The sequence below is a fragment of the Tamandua tetradactyla genome, chromosome 11 (assembly GCF_023851605.1).
Source record: "Tamandua tetradactyla isolate mTamTet1 chromosome 11, mTamTet1.pri, whole genome shotgun sequence".
Classification (NCBI taxonomy): domain Eukaryota; kingdom Metazoa; phylum Chordata; class Mammalia; order Pilosa; family Myrmecophagidae; genus Tamandua; species Tamandua tetradactyla.
The window spans coordinates 86835830-86854461 of record NC_135337.1 but is presented as its reverse complement, the minus strand read 5'-3'; the positions used below and the strand labels follow the sequence as shown (position 1 = coordinate 86854461).

The 18632-nt window shown below is 37.6% G+C and overlaps 1 pseudogene; it reads right to left on the bottom strand.

Annotated features, from left to right (window-relative positions):
* Nucleotides 1-258: 258 nt before the first annotated feature.
* Nucleotides 259-16746, bottom strand: LOC143649209 (olfactory receptor 7E178-like; annotated as a pseudogene).
* Nucleotides 16747-18632: the final 1886 nt, after the last annotated feature.

The window sequence follows — 18632 nt, the reverse complement described above, 5'->3', positions numbered from 1 at the left end:
TCTCATTTGGAATGGCCTTCACCGTGACCATGTCCAATGTCTTGGCCAAAACCATCACCATGGTTCTGGCATTCAAGGTCACTGTAACAAGGAGAAGGATGAGGCAGTGGTTGGTATCAGGGGTACCTAACTCGGTTATTCCCATCTGCTCCCTGATCCAGATGACTCTGTGTGGAATCTGGCTGGGAACTTCTCCCCCATTCGTTGACATGATGCACACTCTGAGCCTGGGTATACATCATCGAGTGCAACAAGGGCTCAGTCACTGCCTTCTACTGTGTCCTGGGTTACCTGGGATGCTTGGCTCTGGGGAGCTTCACCATAGCTTTCATGTCCAGGAACATGCCCGACACCTTCAATGAAGTCAAGTTCTTGACCTTCAGCATGCTGGTGTTCTGCAGTGTTTGAGCCACTTTCCTCCCCATCTACCACAGCACCAAGGGGAAGGACATGGTGGCCGTGCAGATCTTCTCCATCTTGGCCTCCAGTGCTGGATTGCCGTGCTGCATCTTTGCCCCAAAATGCTACATGATTTTGTTAAGGCCAGAGAGGAACACTCAGCATGCACTATGATGTAATGTATATTCTGGGGGCAGTAAGCCTCCTTAAGTTTTAACTCATATGATTCCTATGATAAATAGAGAGCCTGAGTGATATCTACATGTAGTCAGATATCAGATAACAATATAATGTAATTTACCTTCTTAAATGAACAAGCTACTGTCATTTGTCTCTATTAGGGCTTGGAGAATTGCAACCCTTAACCATTCCAATTTTCAAATTTAAATTATATTTTGATCCTATTTAATCCATCACATTAAATTCCCTGATGAATACTGATATTCTATCTTAATTGTATTTCATAACCACCTCTAAATAGTGTTCCAATTCGCTTTTTCACTTCTTTTTTCCTAATTTTCTGATACACACAATAAAGACCCCTCTCTTTTCATCTGAGCATTTTTATCCTAAAGATCCAAGAATATTTATGGAATATTACCTTTTTCTCACAGATTTCCATTGTCACATTTTAAATATAATAAATTCCTACCTATAAATGACTCTGTTTCTAACCCCCTTGTTATATTTCATTGATTTTTTCCGTTTTGAACAAATATAACATTGTTTCAATATGCTGAACTTGATGGTGTGTTTTGTTTGATGGCTGGTAGCATATTTGCCTTCTTTTCCCATCATTTCAGGTCTTGAAAGAGAGAAGAACCTCATAATGCCTGTTCCAATCAAGCCTGCCTGACAGAAAAGCTTTTTAGGGAAGATCATCTAAACAGGACTTTTTTCTCCTCTGTATGTTCTTTAGAGTCCACCTGAGCATAAGAAAACACCAGGAAGTTTTTTTGTGGGGGCCATTAGTTTATCTTTGCCCAGAGTCACTTGATAGGTGAATAAGTGAATAAGTTGAAATGCAACTTATTGAATATTATGTCTTGAATACAAGAAAAAGTCATGGAAAAACATTATTTTAATAGTTATAAAACTGTTATTAAGAGCACTTTTCAAATTTGTGACATTGTCTTACATAAAAAGAAGGTTCCTCCATCAGAAATTTATTTTAGAGTTGACTTCGAAGAATGCCTGCCATATTTTTCTGAGAAAATATTGTTTTCCTTTTCTGAAAATGAGAATTATGTAACTTATTAATGCCAAGAAGCTCAACCTCAAGTTTGATGGTCAGCCACAGCAGGTTTTATGATCAACATATTTGAATTATGCTCCATTCTACATACTGATTTTCTCCCTTTTACTAACCATGCATTTATCTTATGTTGTAAATAAATTAATAAACGTACTTTATTGTCAGTAAAATTACTGGTCTGTAGTTTTCTTTTTTTGTAATATCTTTGCCTGGTTTTGGTATGAGGGTGAAGTTGGCTTCATAGAATGAATTAGGTGGCTTTCCATCTACTTCAATTTTTTTGAAGAGTTTGAGCAGAGATGGTACTAATTCTTTCTGGAATGTTTGGTAGAATTCATATGTGAAGCCGTCTGGTCCTGGACTTTTCTTTTTGGGAAGCTTTTGAATGACAGATTCAATTTCTTTGCTTGTGATTGGTTTGTTGAGGTCATCTATTTCTTCTTGAGTCAAAGTTGGTTGTTCATGCCTTTCAAGGAAGTTGTCCATTTCATCTACATTGTTGTATATATTAGCGTAAAGTTGTTCATAGTATCCTGTTATTATCTCTTTTATTTCTGTGAGGTCAGGGATTATGTCTCCTCTTCTATTTCTGATCTTATTTATTTGCATCCTCTCTCTTCTTCTTTTTGTCAATCTTGCTAAGGGCCCATCAATCTTATTGATTTTCTCATAGAACCAACTTCTGGTCTTATTGATTTTCTCTACTGTTTTCATGTTCTCAATTTCATTTATTTCTGCTCTAATCTTTGTTATTTCTTACCTTTTGCTTGCTTTGGGGTTAGTTTGCTGTTCTTTCTCCAGTTCTTCCAAGTGGACAGTTAATTCCAGAAATTTTGCCCTTTCTTCTTTTTTGATATAGACATTTAGGGTAATAAATTTCCCTCTTATCACTGCTTTTGCTGCATTCCATAAGTTTTGATATGTTGTGTTTTCATTTTCATTCGCCTTGAGATATTTACTGATTTCTCTTGTAATTTCTCCCTTGACCCACTGGTTGTTTAAGAGTGTGTTGTTGAGCCTCCACATATTTGTGAATTTTCTGGCACCCTGCCAATTATTGATTTCCAACTTCATTCCTTTATGATCTGAGAAAGTGTTGTGTATGATTTCAATCATTTTAAATTTGTTGAGACTTCCTTTGTGACCCAGCATATGGTCTATCTTTGAGGATGATCCATGAGCACTTGAGGAAAAGTTGTATCCTATTGTTATGGGGTGTAATGTTCTATAAATGTCTGTTACGTCTAGCTCATTTATTGTAATATTCAACTTCTCTGTTTCTTTATTGATCTTCTGTCTAGATGTTCTGTCTATTGATGAGAGTGGGAAATTGAAGTCTCCAACTATTATGGTAGATGTGTCTATTTCCCTTTTCTGTGTTTGCCTCACGTATTTTGGGGCATTCTGGTTTGGTGCATAAATATTTATGATTGTTATGTCTTTTTGTTGAATTGTTCCTTTTATTAGTACCTAGTATTCTTCTTTGTCTCTTTTAACTCTTTTACATTTGAAGTCTAATTTGTTGAATATTAGTATAGCTACTCCTACTCTTTTCTGGTTGTTATTTGCATGAAATATCTTTTTCCAACCTTTCACTTTCAACCTATGTTTATCTTTGGGTCTAAGATGTGTTTCCTGTATACAGCATATAGAAAGATCCTGTTTTTTAATCCATCCTGCCAGTCTATGTCATTTGATTGGGGAGTTCAATCCATTAACATTTAGTGTTATTACTGTTTGGGTAGTACTTTCCTCTACCATTTTGCCTTTTGTATTTTATATGTCATATCTAATTTCCCTTCTTTCTACACTCTTCTCCACACCTCTCTCTTCTGTCTTTTCGTTTCTGTCTCTACTGCTCCCTTTAGTATTTCTTGCAGAGCTGGTCTCTTGGTCACAAATTCTCTCAGTGACTTTCTGTCTGAAAATGTTTTAATTTCTCCCTCATTTTTGAAGGACAATTTGGCTGAGTATAGAATTCTTGGTTGGCAGTTTTTCTCTTTTAGTAATTTAAATATATCATCCCACTGTCTTCTCGCCTCCATGGTTTCTGTTGAGAAATCTACACATAGTCTTATTGGGTTTCCCTTGTATGTGATGGGTTGCTTTTCTCTTGCTGCTTTCAAGATCCTCTCTTTCTCTTTGACCTGTGACATTCTGACTAGTAAGTGTCTTGGAGAATGTCTATTTGGATCTTTGGGGTGCGCTGCACTTCTTGGATCTGTAATTTTAGGTCTTTCATAAGTGCTGGGAAATTTTCAGGCATAATTTCTTCCATTAGTTTTTCTCCTCCTTTTCCCTTCTCTTCTCATTCCAGGACCCCCACAACATGTATATTTGTGTGCTTCACATTATCATTCAATTCCCTGAGTCCCTGCTCACATTTTTCCATTCTTTTCCCTATAGTTTCTGTTTCTTTTTGGATTTCAGATGTTCCATCCTTCAGTTCACTAATACTAACCTCTGTCTCTCGAAATCTACCATTGCAGGTTTCCATTGTTTTTTTTTCATCTCTTCTACTATATCTTTCATTCCCATAGGTTCTGTGATTTGTTTTTTCTGACTTTCCATTACTTCTTTTTGTTCATTCCTTGCCTTCTTCATGTCCTCCCTCAATTCATTGATTTGGTTTTTGATGCGGTTTTCCATTTCTGTTCATATATTCTGAATTAATTGTTTCAGCTCCTGTTTCTCATTTGAACAATTGGTTTGTTCCTTTGACTGGGCCATATCTTCAATTTTCCTGGTGTGATTTGTTATTTTTTGCTGGTGTCTTCACATTAGATTTCCTTAATTTGCTTATTCTGGAGATTGCTTCCACTTCTCTTACCTAGGATTTTCCTGCTAGATGAGTTTGTTGTCTGTTCTTTGACCTTCAGTTCAGCTTTTTCTGGGCCTCTAGCTTAAGTTTTGTTTAACAGAGCGTAATTTTTCAGTTCTTGTTTTCTTGTTTCTTGTCCTGCTTGTAAGGTGCCTTTTCTCTCCCCACCTTTAGGAGAATCTACATAGGTATTACAGACTCCAGCCGGCTTTTCCCGGACTAAACTGGCCTCCTATCAGGGGGAATGAGTCAACTATGTCAGTTTTCCCTGAGGGTGAGACCCAGCAGGTTGAAAGACTTTCCTGTGAAGTCTCTGGTCTCTGTTTTTCTTATCCTGCCCAGCATGTGGCACTTGTCTGCCTGTGGGTCACACCAGCAAAAGATGCTGTGGCTCCTTTAACTTTGGAAGGCTTTCCCTGCTGGGGGCATGGTGGAGACAGAGGAAAGGTTGTAGCTGGTTTTAATGGCTTCAATTACCAAGCCCTTGGATCTGAATTCCTTGAGAGAGGGATTTCACCTAAGTTAGGCTTCACCCCTTCCCTGGGGAACAGGCAAGAGACAGCCCTGAAAGCAGTCTGTTTCTGCCCATGTCTGGGGCAGTTGCAACCCGAGTAGTCCCACTGTTGAATCCAGAGGCAGCCAAGCCTCCATAGAAACAGCCACAAAAACTTCCATTTCCTCTCCTTTCTTCTTTTTCGGTTAGCCCAATAAGCGACCTCCGTCTTGACCATTTTCGCCTGAGCTGGGGGCCTATTTTTAGTAGTCAGAATTTGTTTATTAATGCCACAATTGGTGTTTGGTTGGACTCAGTCCCTGCTACTGTTAAAGTGTCTTTCATTTCCCTCTGGGAAACTGCCTGTGTGGGAGGGGTGCCAGGTGCCAGCCACCGTGGCTTGGGGAACTCATGGTTCTGGAGATTCCCAGCCTGTCCAGCTGGTCCAGACTGGGGAATGCTGTGTGTCCAGTAACTATTGTGGCTCTGGGAGCTATTCTGTACTGCTTCTGGTTATTTAGTAGTTTTTCTGGAGGACGAACTAAAATGTGCACATTGCTAAGCCGCCATCTTGGCCCCTCCTCTCCCCCTTTAGTATTTTTTATAAGGTTGATTTCTTGTTGTCAAATGTTCTCAGCCTTTGTCTGTGAAAATTTTAATCTCTCCCTCAGTTTTGAAGGACAATGTGGCTGGGTACAGAATTCTTGGAATTCTTTCTCTTTAAGGTTCTTGTATATGTCCTACCCCTGCCTTTTTCCCTCCATGGTGTCTCTTGAGTAGTCAAAACTCAGTTGTATGTGGTTTTCCTTGAATGTAGTACGTAGCTTTTCTCTTGCCGCTTTCAGGCTTTTCTGCTTCTCATCAACATTTGACAGAGTGATTAGTATGTGTCATGGAGTAAGCCTATTAGGGTTTATTCTTTTTGGGGTTTGTTGGATTTATTTGGTTTGTATATTTATGTCTTTTATGTGGGTTGAGAAGGTTCCCCCCATTATCTTCCCAGTTAATCTTTAGTCCTTCATTGTTCCATTCTTCTTATGGGAAACCTATGATTCTTATGTTGTGTGTTTTCTGTTGTCCATTATTTCCCTGAAATCCAATTCAAATTTTTCCATCTTGTTTTTTTGCCATTTGTTCGTTTGTGCATTCAAAATCAATTTTCCTGTCCTCAAGCTCACTTGTTCTTTCTTTTCCTTCTTCAAATCTGCTGTTGTGTGTCTTCAGTATATTTTTGACTTGGTCTACAGAATCTTTCACCTCTGATATCTGCCATTTTTCTATTTATTCTTTCAAATTCTTCTTTATGCTCTTCTAGTGTTTTCTTGATCTTTTATGTCATTAGCCAACCCAGTGAATTTATCTAGTAGACGTGTATGAACATCTTGGATTAGTTGTTTCACAGCCTGTGTATCTCTGGTGTTTTAATTTGGTCATCAGGCTGGGCTATATCTGCTTGCATCTTCAAATGCTTTGCAACTTTGTTTTGAATTCGAGACATTTCATTACTTTGAAAGGGTGAATTTGGAAGTTGATTTCCCTAGTTCCTCTAAGGTTTTGTATTTGTGGATCAAGCGTGGAGCAAGGTTTGGTGCATAGGGTGCAGTGCACCTTTCTCAAGAACACTCATTGTGATGCCTTGTACTCTCGTTTAGCACCAGCATTTTAAGGTCTCAATGCACAGCCTCCCTGCCTTTAATCCATTTGTACACATTTGTCATTAGATCTTTAGTTCTCTAAAATGTTATTATCTAACTTTGATCTACACGTGTGTAAATGGTATCATTTTTCCAATGACAAATTTATTTGTATATACACGTTTAAAATTTCATCTAATCAGTAATTGACAAACCAATTTTCAGATTTCTTCACCAAGGAGATCTACTAACAGCTAATAACATAACATCAGTCAAAACCATATTTTATAAAGACTTCAAGATTTGTGAGCATGAAATTCTAAAGAAAATAACAGTCTGAATAAAGGTGAGCCTTTTCAATGAAGCATAAAACAGAGACTCTGGGCATATTTGTTGAATTTGAGCATGGAATGACTGCAGCTTTGCCTGATATTGATCAAGTGACTTTGCTGATGCAGAAGACATCAGGATGATTCTTCTGATTGCATGGAAAACACATCCTGTTGTGGCTTCCAGTGGAACAAATACAGAGGAAGTTCTGCATGAACCAGTTCCTTCTTGAGGCTATTTTGTACATGGAACTATGGAGATAAGTTTGGAGATTATGTTGGAAATCAGAAGTACATCTCCAGAGCCTTGTGTTTTAGAGCCAACTGTCCTTGTAGCTGGTAAGGTTGTGTGGTGGCAGCATCTAAGACTCTCCCAATGTCCCCTACTACCTTATGGCTATGTACTTTCTTAAATCCCTCATTTTGAGAGTGGGTAGGACCTAATGACTCACATGCAATGATTATCAAATGATCAAAGACTTTGGATGTTGGTTCTGAGGCTAGGGTTCTAAAAGACTAAAAGAACTGGAATTTCAACTTTCTGGTTCTCCACTGCTTTTTTTGCTTATTTGCTCTGATGGAAGCCAGCTGCCATATCTGAGATTCCCCACAGAGAGACCAATGTGGCAAAGAACCCAGGAAATTCTCTGCTCAATAGCTTGTAAGGAAGTGAATTATGATACCAGTCTTGTGGGTGAGATTGTAAGAATATCCTCCACTCTTCTGGCTTCCATGTAACTATAACCCTGGCTTTCATCTTGGGTCCAGCCTTGTGAAGCACTGCAATATTTAAGAAAAGTAAAAAGTTATAAAATAAATATGTAAAATTCAAATGTTTTCTAATATGTAAATATATATCAATGAGAAAGAAAAATTAGGATAGAACTGTCGTTGGAAATACTAAAATGATAAATCTGAATGAATAAAACCAAACCACATCAAGGTATATAAAAAGTAAAATAAGTAGTCAGTTACTTAGAAGCAAAATATTGATAAGGAAAATAGAACGTCAGGTTGTTGGTATGGCAGTCCTTATTCTTCCTAAATTACTTGAGGACTTCACTACATTTTCAGACATTGAGTTATAGATTGATTTATAAAATGAGTATGTGAATTTTATGTTATAGTCTGCTATTTGGAAGTAATATCTGGAATAAATGCCAGCTTCCTTCTGGGAGAAGGGCAGAGCCAGTTTCATTAAGGACAATGAGATTTATCCTACTTTCAGCCCATTAACATTAATAAGTCCTCAGATTTAAATAACATTTATTTAGTTAATTATCCATGCTGTGAATTGAGCTCTTAAGCCATCCAACACTAAAGAATACACTTGAGATTGCTGGTCCTGGGGAAACAGCCTCCGTGGGAATTCTCTCTCTGAGAATCCTCCTCAGCCTTAGATGGCCCATGCCTGAGTTTGTCTTCCTGCCAGTCCCAATGTTGCTGCCTCATCATTTTCTCCTGTCCAGCAGAATAATGGCATTGCATACACATTCGCCATTCATGCCCCAGCTGGGGCCAGAAGCAGCAAAGTGAATGTCATGGGAGATATTAGATTTAGGGATGGCTGGGACCATTTTTTCTGTTTTCTCATCATTACACAAGTGTAACTATTGAGATAGCCAAATTAGAAGGCTTTCGTGTGTAACATCATCACAGCACTGAGAGCTATGGAGGTTATGTTTCAGTGGGGATTTCAGAAATCCCATCCAGAAATTTGTTTACCTCTATCTCTGAGCCCAGGTTCCATAAGAATTGTCACTACCAAAGGAAGAAATGAGTCTCTCTAAACTGGCACATGTGCACTTCAAATAACAGGATTAGCAAGTTTGCATCACTGGGTCCTGGTCTGATTGCACCCTATTGTCTCAACCCAACTGGGGAAAAGATGGTGTCAACCATTATTTCAATACTCCCTGAAGAGAAATAAAGATGCAGTACTTATTCAGGGCTGCAGTAAAAAGTCAGCTGAAGGGCTGCATATACCAGGCAAACCAGGGGAGCTCAGCATCTGGGAACCCTCAGAGAAGCTTTATCTCTCTTCTGGATTCCCTCTCCAGGGCACCTTAGAGACTGTCTGTGCCCCCTTTGTGGGTCCCTGTGTCTTTTCAGTTGGGAAGGACTCAGTTCAGAATTTCCTCCTCAGGGTGGTCCTCCTCTCAGAACATGAGGCAATGAAAGGAGTCTAAACACTGCACGGGTGAACAGATTGTGACAAATGCCCACCAGCTTCAGATACTTGGGAGAGGGAGCCTTCCTTCCTGTGAAGTAGAGGAACAGCCAAATTCCTGTGAATAAGGAAACTCCAATACAACTAACAATCACAAGCCCAGGACACAACAGAGGCCCAGAAAGATAGAGAAGACACTTCACAGTGCAACCACCTTAGGGAGACCTTCCAGAAAGGAAGGCTGAAGTTAAAAAAAAATGTGTCTTTTCACTGGCTAGTAATAAATCCAGGAATTAGACTTCCCAACTAGTAATCCCAGAGGTAACGTTTTAAAATATTAAAATATACAATATACAAGAAAAGATTGCAAGACAATTAAACAGGAAATAATGGCCCATCCAAAGGAAGAAGAAAAGCATACAGAAAACACCAACAAAGAAGATGAGAATGTGGACAAACTGAACAAAGGCTTCTAGAAATTTATTTTAAAAATGCTCAAAGAGATTAAAGAAAGAATGGAGAAAGAACTACAAGGTATCAGGAAAACAATGAATGGACAATGTGAGTCTAAGTAAAGAGATAGACATTTTAAAAAGGAAGCAATCTGAACTTCTGTAGTTGAAGGTCACAAGAACTGAAGAAAAATATCCAGAATGTACTCAAGAGTGGAATGTCACTGGCAGAAGGAAGGATCAATGAACTGGAACACAAGACATTTGAAAAGGGTCAGGATGAGGAGCAGAAAGAAAAAAAGAAATATTAACAGCAAAAATAGCCTGACAGCTATAGGGCATCATCAAGCACACAATTTGTGCATTTTGTAAATCCTAAAAGTAGAAAATAGGGAAAGATGGGCAGAAAGAATAGTCATGGATATAAGGACAGAGAGCTTCCTAACCTTAGCAAAACAACTTGAATATGCACATCCAAGAAATTCAGAGCAAAGCAAACAGGATAAACATAAAGAAATACTAACCCATCAAATATTGATTACACTATCAAATGCAAAGGACAGGAGAGAATGACAAGCTGTAAGAGAAAAGCAATGTGTTACTTAGTGTTATGTAAAAGGGAGTCCCAATTGATTCCACATTTCTCATCAGAAACCATGGATGGAAGAAGGCAGTGGGTTGATGAATTTAAATTGCTAAAGTAAAACAACTGTCAACCACAAATGTTATGTCCGGTGAGACTATTTAAAAAATGAGGGTGAGATTAAGATATTCTTAGATAAACAAAAACTGAGGGATTCCATCACCACTGGACTTAACCTGGACATCCTAAAGGAATGCTTCAGAATGAAAGTAAAAGAGACTAGAGAGTGGTTCAAAGCAACAGAGATATTAAAATATTATCAACAAAATTTGTGTTCTGTTGCTATCACTGAACGATTCCTTTCCTCCACTCTTCTGTCTCTCTAAAACAACCAGTGTCATAAATGTGGGAGGATATGTACCTGACAATGTTTCCATAATTTTCTATATTGATTCATTAACTCATAAAGAGTTCTTTAGAAAACTCATGTAGACAGTATCTTGTTACTAACAGAACCTCAAAACATTAATATTGTGATTTTTGACTCTCCCTTTATCACTCATTTGATTAAATTCTAGTTAACCTGATGCATAATATTGTTGGAGATGAACTTCACTTTCATTGTTATTAAATAACCTTATAAAAATTCCCAAACCTTTCTCTATTCATCCAACTGATTCTTTAACTTAAATTCTTAAAATTCTTTAACTTATACTCATCACTGGTAAATGTATGCATTTCAACATTAGATGCATATTAAATCTTACTATTAATTTCCTGCATGCTTCCTCAATAGGAAAATCATACACAACCAAATAAGTGCTCTTATTGTTAAACTATCATGTTGGAAATACTCCCAAAGAAGTGTAGTAAAAGATGATTTTTCCACAACAAAACCCATCTTCTCTATAGAACATTATTTCAGAATATTGGATTTCCATACTGGGGGGAAATTTAATAACCATTCATATAATCCCTATAATTTAACTGTTCGAGAATACTGCAAACCACTGGCTTATTCAGCAAATTCGAAGATGAAATAACCTATTCCCAAGGGAGAAAATCCAATGGGTTTTTCTTCCATTTTCTCATCTGGAATTAAAGCAGATGTGAAAAGGGAAAGCTTTTCAGTTCCCATGGGGGGAAATGGGAATCAATATCTGAAACTCATTTATGACTCCCTGGTGGTTTGGCACTTAAAAAAATTCATCATTTGGAATTGAGATATAAACCAATACTGGAATAACAGGATTATTGATTAATGAATTCCCCAAAAGATTTAGCCACCTTTATTTTCAATTATATGGCTGATGTTGAAGCCTATCTTATCTCAAAAAATTTGGGCACAGGTGAATTTTTTTTTTAAATCCTAAACTGTGTTTCAGGCCACAAGAAAAGATGAAATTTCCTTTTCTGTTCCTCTATTTTTTAATTTTTTTTTTCATGGGCAGGCACTGGGAATCAAACCTGGGTCTCCAGCAATGCAGGTGGGAACTCTGCCTGCTGAGCCACCATGTCCTCCCCCATTTTCTTTTTAATTTTTATTTAGCTTAGCTGATGTGTGATAATATAAAGCTAGAGGTTATATTTAAGAGAAAATAGAAGTCTCCTAAGAAAAGTAATGCCACAGATATACACAGCTCCAGCTTTTAATCTTGTCTTTACTCCTATGGGACAACCTTGGAAGGGCTGTCAATGTAGTGTGTCTAATTGATATTGCTCCTTCTTAATTCCTATGAAGGAAGGGTAATCAGTATTCAACAGATTTGTTGATTCATTACCTATCTGGGTCAAGCATTGAATATGCTCTGGGAACAAAAAATAAATTAGTTTCAGTCCTTTCTCTCCTAGCACAATGCCAGAAGTGACCAGGGAAATGAAACAACAGATTTGGTTGGCTTGGTGTTTGGGTCTGGAGGCTTACTCTCCAAAGTCATATCTGGATTTACCCATGTCTACTCTAGGACATGGTAAAAGTTAGATTGCGAGGCTGTGCTTATTTCCTCATCTGTAAAAAAGGATAAAATATGTTCTTCTTTATTGGGGATGTTTATTCAGAAAAAAATGAAACGAGTTACCCCTAGTTCAGAGGCTGGCACTAGGAAACCCTCCATATGGGACTTAATATCATGATTAGTTTCACCCCCTCCTTATCAGCACTGTCTTTGTGATCATTTGGAGTACACATTAACAAATTGTGAGGATTGCATTGCCTGCCATGGTGGTGACAGTACAATGGCAGCTAAGACCAGTGGTAGAGAAAAACAAAATTCTGAATGAGACTTCTGAAATCCCCCTAGAAACAGGAAATAAACTCCTCAACCCTTAGTGTTCAGACATTGCATTTCAGGCCCCCCACCTACCCATAAGGCTATATGAATGGCTACATTTGTACTAATGATGAGGAAACAATATTCCAAATAGTCACAAGTAAATGCATCATCATCTGCAACAGTCACTTAACTGTATCTCATGCGTGCTGGGACATGACTGAGGAATGTGTGGTCAATGTCATTACTGTGCTAAATGAGAGAAAAGGCTGAAGCCCTGACCTCAGGATTGACGGAAGGACCAACTCTGGCATGGACAGACTCTCCCCCAAGGCAGATGATGAGTCTGGCTGGAGAGGACACCTGTGGAGACCACCTACCTAGGATTAGCAATCTCTAGTGGTATAGAACACAGGTCAAATTTTTATTTCCTGGATGGCCTAAGAGCTCAACTGACAGGCCACAAAATCAGCCAAATTGGCAGATGTTATCTACATCTCTAAGAATTAAGATTAATGGAATAAGAGGAAGAGAAATGTCCTCAATAGATCTTGGTTTGTCTTCTTAGAAGGAAGCTGATATTTACTCCAAATCTGATTTCTAAGTAGTGGGGAATCTCAATATAAAATCGAGACTCTAATGTAATGAATCAATACATGTCTCACACGTGAAAATGCATTGTCTTTTTCAAGTAATTTAGGAAGAATTAGGACTTCCATACCACCTTTGTGATACCACTACATTTTCTTATCAAAAATTTTGTCTGTAAGGATAATTACTTATTTTCTTTTCTATATGTCTTTCACATCATTTGGTGTTTTATGCATTAAGCTATACAATTTTACTAATTTGAATGACCATCCAGTGTTAATTCTTTCCTAATATTATATGTTGACATTATTAGAAAACAATTTCATTTTGCATCCTTGTTTGATAACTTGACATTTTACTTTAATATTACAGGGCAGTCCAAGGCTGCACACAAGCTGTCAGCAAGGGTTACAATCATATCAAGACCAGAGCAGTGGAGGATATTTTTCCAATCTCACATGTCTATTATCATGATTCTGTTTCTCGTGGGATATTGGGCAGAGGATTTCCAGGTTCTCACCAGGGGCAGGACTTACAGTATAACAGCTGGCTTCCATCTGAGCACACAGACTAGAAAGCTACAGAATGTCAGCAAGAGGAAATTCAGATTCTTTTATGTTTGAAACCACTAGACTCAGAGGTAACATCTAATGTCTTTGGCCATGTAGTAATCTTTGGATGTGAGTCACTAGATCCTGAAGATGTTCTAGTGAGGGATTTAGGAAAGGGCATGGACACAAGGAGGCAGAAGATATCGAGAGAATCTTATGTTATGCCCACAACATAGGCCTCAAAATCTATCATAAATTTAGTTTCTAAACAGAACAGGACTCTGGATATCTCCTTCTGCTTTACAAGAAATCCCCAACCCATATCCACCAATATGAACAAGGCAAGAAATCCCTGGAAAGGAAACGGCACATGCAGAATTGCCTCTGGTATTTCTACTGTAGATCACAACATGATGCTATCTCAATTCAGTCAAAAGAATCACCCTGCTGTCTCTTAAGCCAGCAGAGTCACTCCAATGACATCAGGTAACAGTGTAGGCATTCCATGTCCAAAGTCAACAAACATCCTCAGAGGCTTTTATTTCTGCTTAACTAAAAATGCATTACTTTATTCAGAATGCATTTTCTTTAGAATTTCATGTTCACAAATCTCAAAGACTTTAATATGTGTTTTGACCAATGTGGTTTTAGTGGTTGTTAGGAGATCCCTGTAATTTGGAACTCTGAGATTGACTTGTCAATTACCAGTTAGAATAAACCTTAAATAAGTATAATAAATTAGAATTGATATCAGAAAAAGGATGCAATTTATGAGTCTGTAGCTAATAGTTGGAGAGTAAAATTTTACAGGAGAAAAGACCAAATGAAAACTGTGTACACATGGATTAAAGGCAGAGAGATTATGCATTGAGACATTCTAGAATGTTGGTGCTATAATGAGTACAAGATATCACATTTGAGATTATGAGTTCCTGTCAAAGCCTAGTATAGAGAATGGCATATGGAAACCATAGATAGTTGGGTTCATACAGCCTTTTATTTTTAAGCTGCTAAAATAAGTACCATACAAGGGGCTGGCTTTATAATAGGAATAGGAATTTATTGACTAAGAAAACTAGAAGGCTTGCTTTCTTCTGGGTCAGTTTTCTTGCTGGTTTTGAAATTTTGTCTTTCTTGGCTTTTCCATCAGAGGCCAATGCACAAGGAATTGCATTTTCCTTCTTCCTCTTTCTTACATTGACTTTAGGCTTCTGGATGCTCCCCAGGATTTTATTTCCATATGACTTTCACTCTGCTTAGAAAATAATCTAATAACCTGGATTGAAGCCCTGCTTAGAAAAGAATCTAATAACCTGGATTGAAGCCCAGCCTTGCTCGGTAGGACCATATCATAACTGAAGTTGTATACTGAAGGAAGATTATTTATAATAGGTCCACCGAATGTGAAGCCAGGACCAAAAAAATGTTCAAATATATGTGTGATGCACAATTTGACCACACATATATTTAATACGAACCATATTTTTAGTTTTCACAATTACCACTCACGTTATTGAACATCCATGAAGAAACAACAAGACTACTCCAGTTTTTTTTCCTTAACTATTCAGATAAACAATTGAAGAATTTTGATCCTGAATTTTTTATCCCTGTATTTTTCATGAAATTGTCAAAACACATTTATTATACTATATGAATTATTCTTGCACATTTTATTAGATGATATCTAAGAGATCACTCTGAATGACCATATTTGTAAAAGCAAACAAACCATATATTTCTACTCACAGAAATTCTTAGTTTTTTGCATAGAAGATCTAATAGAAAAGGAAGGAAAATGCTGTATGTAAGCATGGAAAACTTTTCATACTTTCTAGCGTGATAAAGGATTATTTATTCATCATTTTGAGAATAAACATGGGAAAAAATTCTACCCTCATTGTACTAGATAAGAGTAGGTGATCACCATGAAGATACCTATATTTGAAGGAAATTTGAAATGCTTCTACATTATTTGTAAATCCCAAAGTGAAGCAGTTAGACTAAATATGACTACAAATGAAGAAATAAAGGTCTTGAGAGTTAAACACTGTGTCAAAGCCAGAGAAATATTACAGCAACCTCAAAAACACGTGTCAAAGGCACCAGGACCAGATATGAGACATGACTTTTTTTATGAAAATAAAACTGTGGGAACTATGAAAAATTCTGTGCCCAGAGAGGATACTTTAATTTCAGATATCTGGTTTTCTGTGCCTTCTTATCCACAAATCTGAAAGGAAAGCACAGAATTGAGATTAGTGTGTTCCCTTGAGGACCCTACTCAGAGCTCTCTTGATGTCCCTCTTCCTTAGGCAGTAGATGAAGGGATTTAGCATGGGAATGACCAGCGTATACATTACTGAGGTCACTGCACTCTTCCTGGGTGAATGTGAGTAAGCTGAGCTCAGGTACACTCCCATGCCAGTTCCATAAAACAAGCAAACTACTGACAGGTGAAAGCCACAGGTGCTAAAGGCTTTATATTTCCCACTTGGAACTGGGACTCTCAGAATGGAGGGAAGAATTTGAGTATAAGAGAGAATGATCAGTGAGACTGGTATTCCACCAAAGATGAAACTCAGAAAATGCATTAATATGTTATTGGTGGAGGTGTCAGAACAGACCAATTTGAGGAGTCGAGGAGGGTCACAGAAGAAATGTGGGATTTCCACGTCTGAGCAGAATAGTAGTTGTGACACCATTAAGTGCTGCATCTGAGAGTCCAAAATGCTAAAGAGCAAAGACAGCAGAACCAGCTGGCCACACAACCGGGGGTTCATGATAAATGCATAGAGAGAGGATGAGAGATTGCCACAAACCTGTCATAGGCCATTACAGTCAGAATTAGGCTGTCCAAACATCAACAAATATAGAAAAAGGACAACTGAACCAGGCAGCCTCTGTAGGAGATGACTCCTCTCTGAGCGTGGACACCCATAAGCATCTTTGGAACTGTGGTAGACGTGAAACCAATGTCAGCCAAGGACAGGTTGAAGAGGAAGAAGTACATGGGGGTGTGGAGGTGGGGGTCATAGATGACAGCATGATGAGTAGACTTCCCAGCACAGTGACCAGGTACATGGACAGAAACAGCCCAAATAAGAGGGGCTGAAGTTCTGGGTCATCCAAGAGTCCTAAGAAGAATTCTGAGACACTGGTTAGATTCTGTGAATCCGAGAGGTTGAGACATTTGCAAAAGAAAGGATTGATATAAGGAAATTATATACATACACCCACCACTGTATGTTTATTTCAGATTCAAGTACTTTCCTATGTAAAATAGTCACCTATTCACCCTCGAGTAGCATATACCCTGGTACCTTACTAATGCTTTGAAATTATTACAAACCCATACTTGATAGAACACCTTTCCATTTGTTTTTTTGCTTTTCACTTGTTATTCTAGACACTTGCTAATAGACATACTGGTAGCAAAAACATTGAGTTGAAAAAAAATGCCGTTAAATACTTGTTTTCTCCGTTAAAATACATAAGCCATAAGAAATCTATATGCTTTTTAATAAGTAGTCCTATTAAAGGACATAGAACACAGTCATATGTACTTCACTTTATTGAAATGCATTGAAATAAATCCATAGTTTGGACAATTTATGAATACCTTATAAAAGCTATGAAATAAATAGTCTGACTCCACTTTTTATAATTTTTTACTCCTGACAACAATTAGGTCTCACTATTTATGCTGGTTTCTGTCCCACATATGGGTAAGCTGGTAAGATACCCTAGTTCTATCTCCTTTGACATTGGCCAGAGATTTAAACCAGACAAGAAATAGTCATAACCTGAGGACTCTGAACTCTGTCTTGTCCACATAAACACAATAGAAATACCAATCCTGCCAACTGTCTTTCTTCCTCAAGCCATTTTCAAACCAGTTTTGGAGACCTAGCCTGCTTTACTCAAAAGTCATCTTATGCAGGTAATAACCTCTCCATACACTCTTGGGCTGTGTGTGTGTAAACCTCATAATTCTTGACATCTGAACCAGAATATTGTGTTGCAGATCATGCTGAAGCTTCAGAATCATCAGAAACACCAGAAAACTTGAATCTATCCTAAAATTAAATGTATTTAATCAGTTGACATTTATGTATATATAATAATTGAACTTACATTAGAGGATTTCTGAAAGAAATTAAGTAAAATACTATATAGAGGATGCTTAACATAGTGTTTCTGTAGCCTCGTTGATTATTAAAAATACCCATGGTTCTGTTAAAATATGAACAAGTCCAGGATACATTCCAGGACCAATTAAATTAGAAGCTCTACAAAGGAGGCCAATGATGACCCTTAGCACCTATAGAGTTAAGAACCATTTCCCTAGAAAAATGTCAAGAACATAGAAAATGCTCCATTAATTTAACTAATCATTTAAAGCCAAGCACCATTTTAAAAATTCAAAGGCTTGAAATATTTGCTTCATATGGTATAGAGATTTAAACTGTTGTCAGTCCTACTGCATCTCTCTGGATGGACATAAAGCACAATCAGGCAGTCACCCATTGCTTGGGAGTCATAATAAATGCACTTTGTCCCTATGAACTAAAGAAGTGTAATCAATTTTAACAGAGATTTTTCTCTTTTTACTTGGTTGTCAGCATTCACAATACAGGCTCTGGGGAATCAGATAACTGGAATTTAGTAATCTCACTCCAATCATACTTCCTGGAAAGACAACAAACATGAAATTGCAGGTTGAAAGAGAGAACACTGACCAGGAGTTCTGTGTTTGGGATCTCACTACTCAAGTTCAACTTGGCTTGATCCTTTCTATACTAGAACTTGTTAAATATTAAATAGGAATGACATCCTAATTTCTTCATTTGAAAAATAGCAATGATATTTGCACATTTAATTGATGGATGGTTATACAGATGAAAAGAGAGAAGGTATATAGAAAACTGTCCTCTGAGCTTTGCACAAGGGGACACTTAAATATGCTCCATGATATTTTGTTGCCATTTTCTTTGTTATCATTATCATAATCATCACCTTCATGATAATTTCGGAGGGCTTTGGGGACAGGTTAGCATGACCTATTTCTGCTCTGGTGGAGG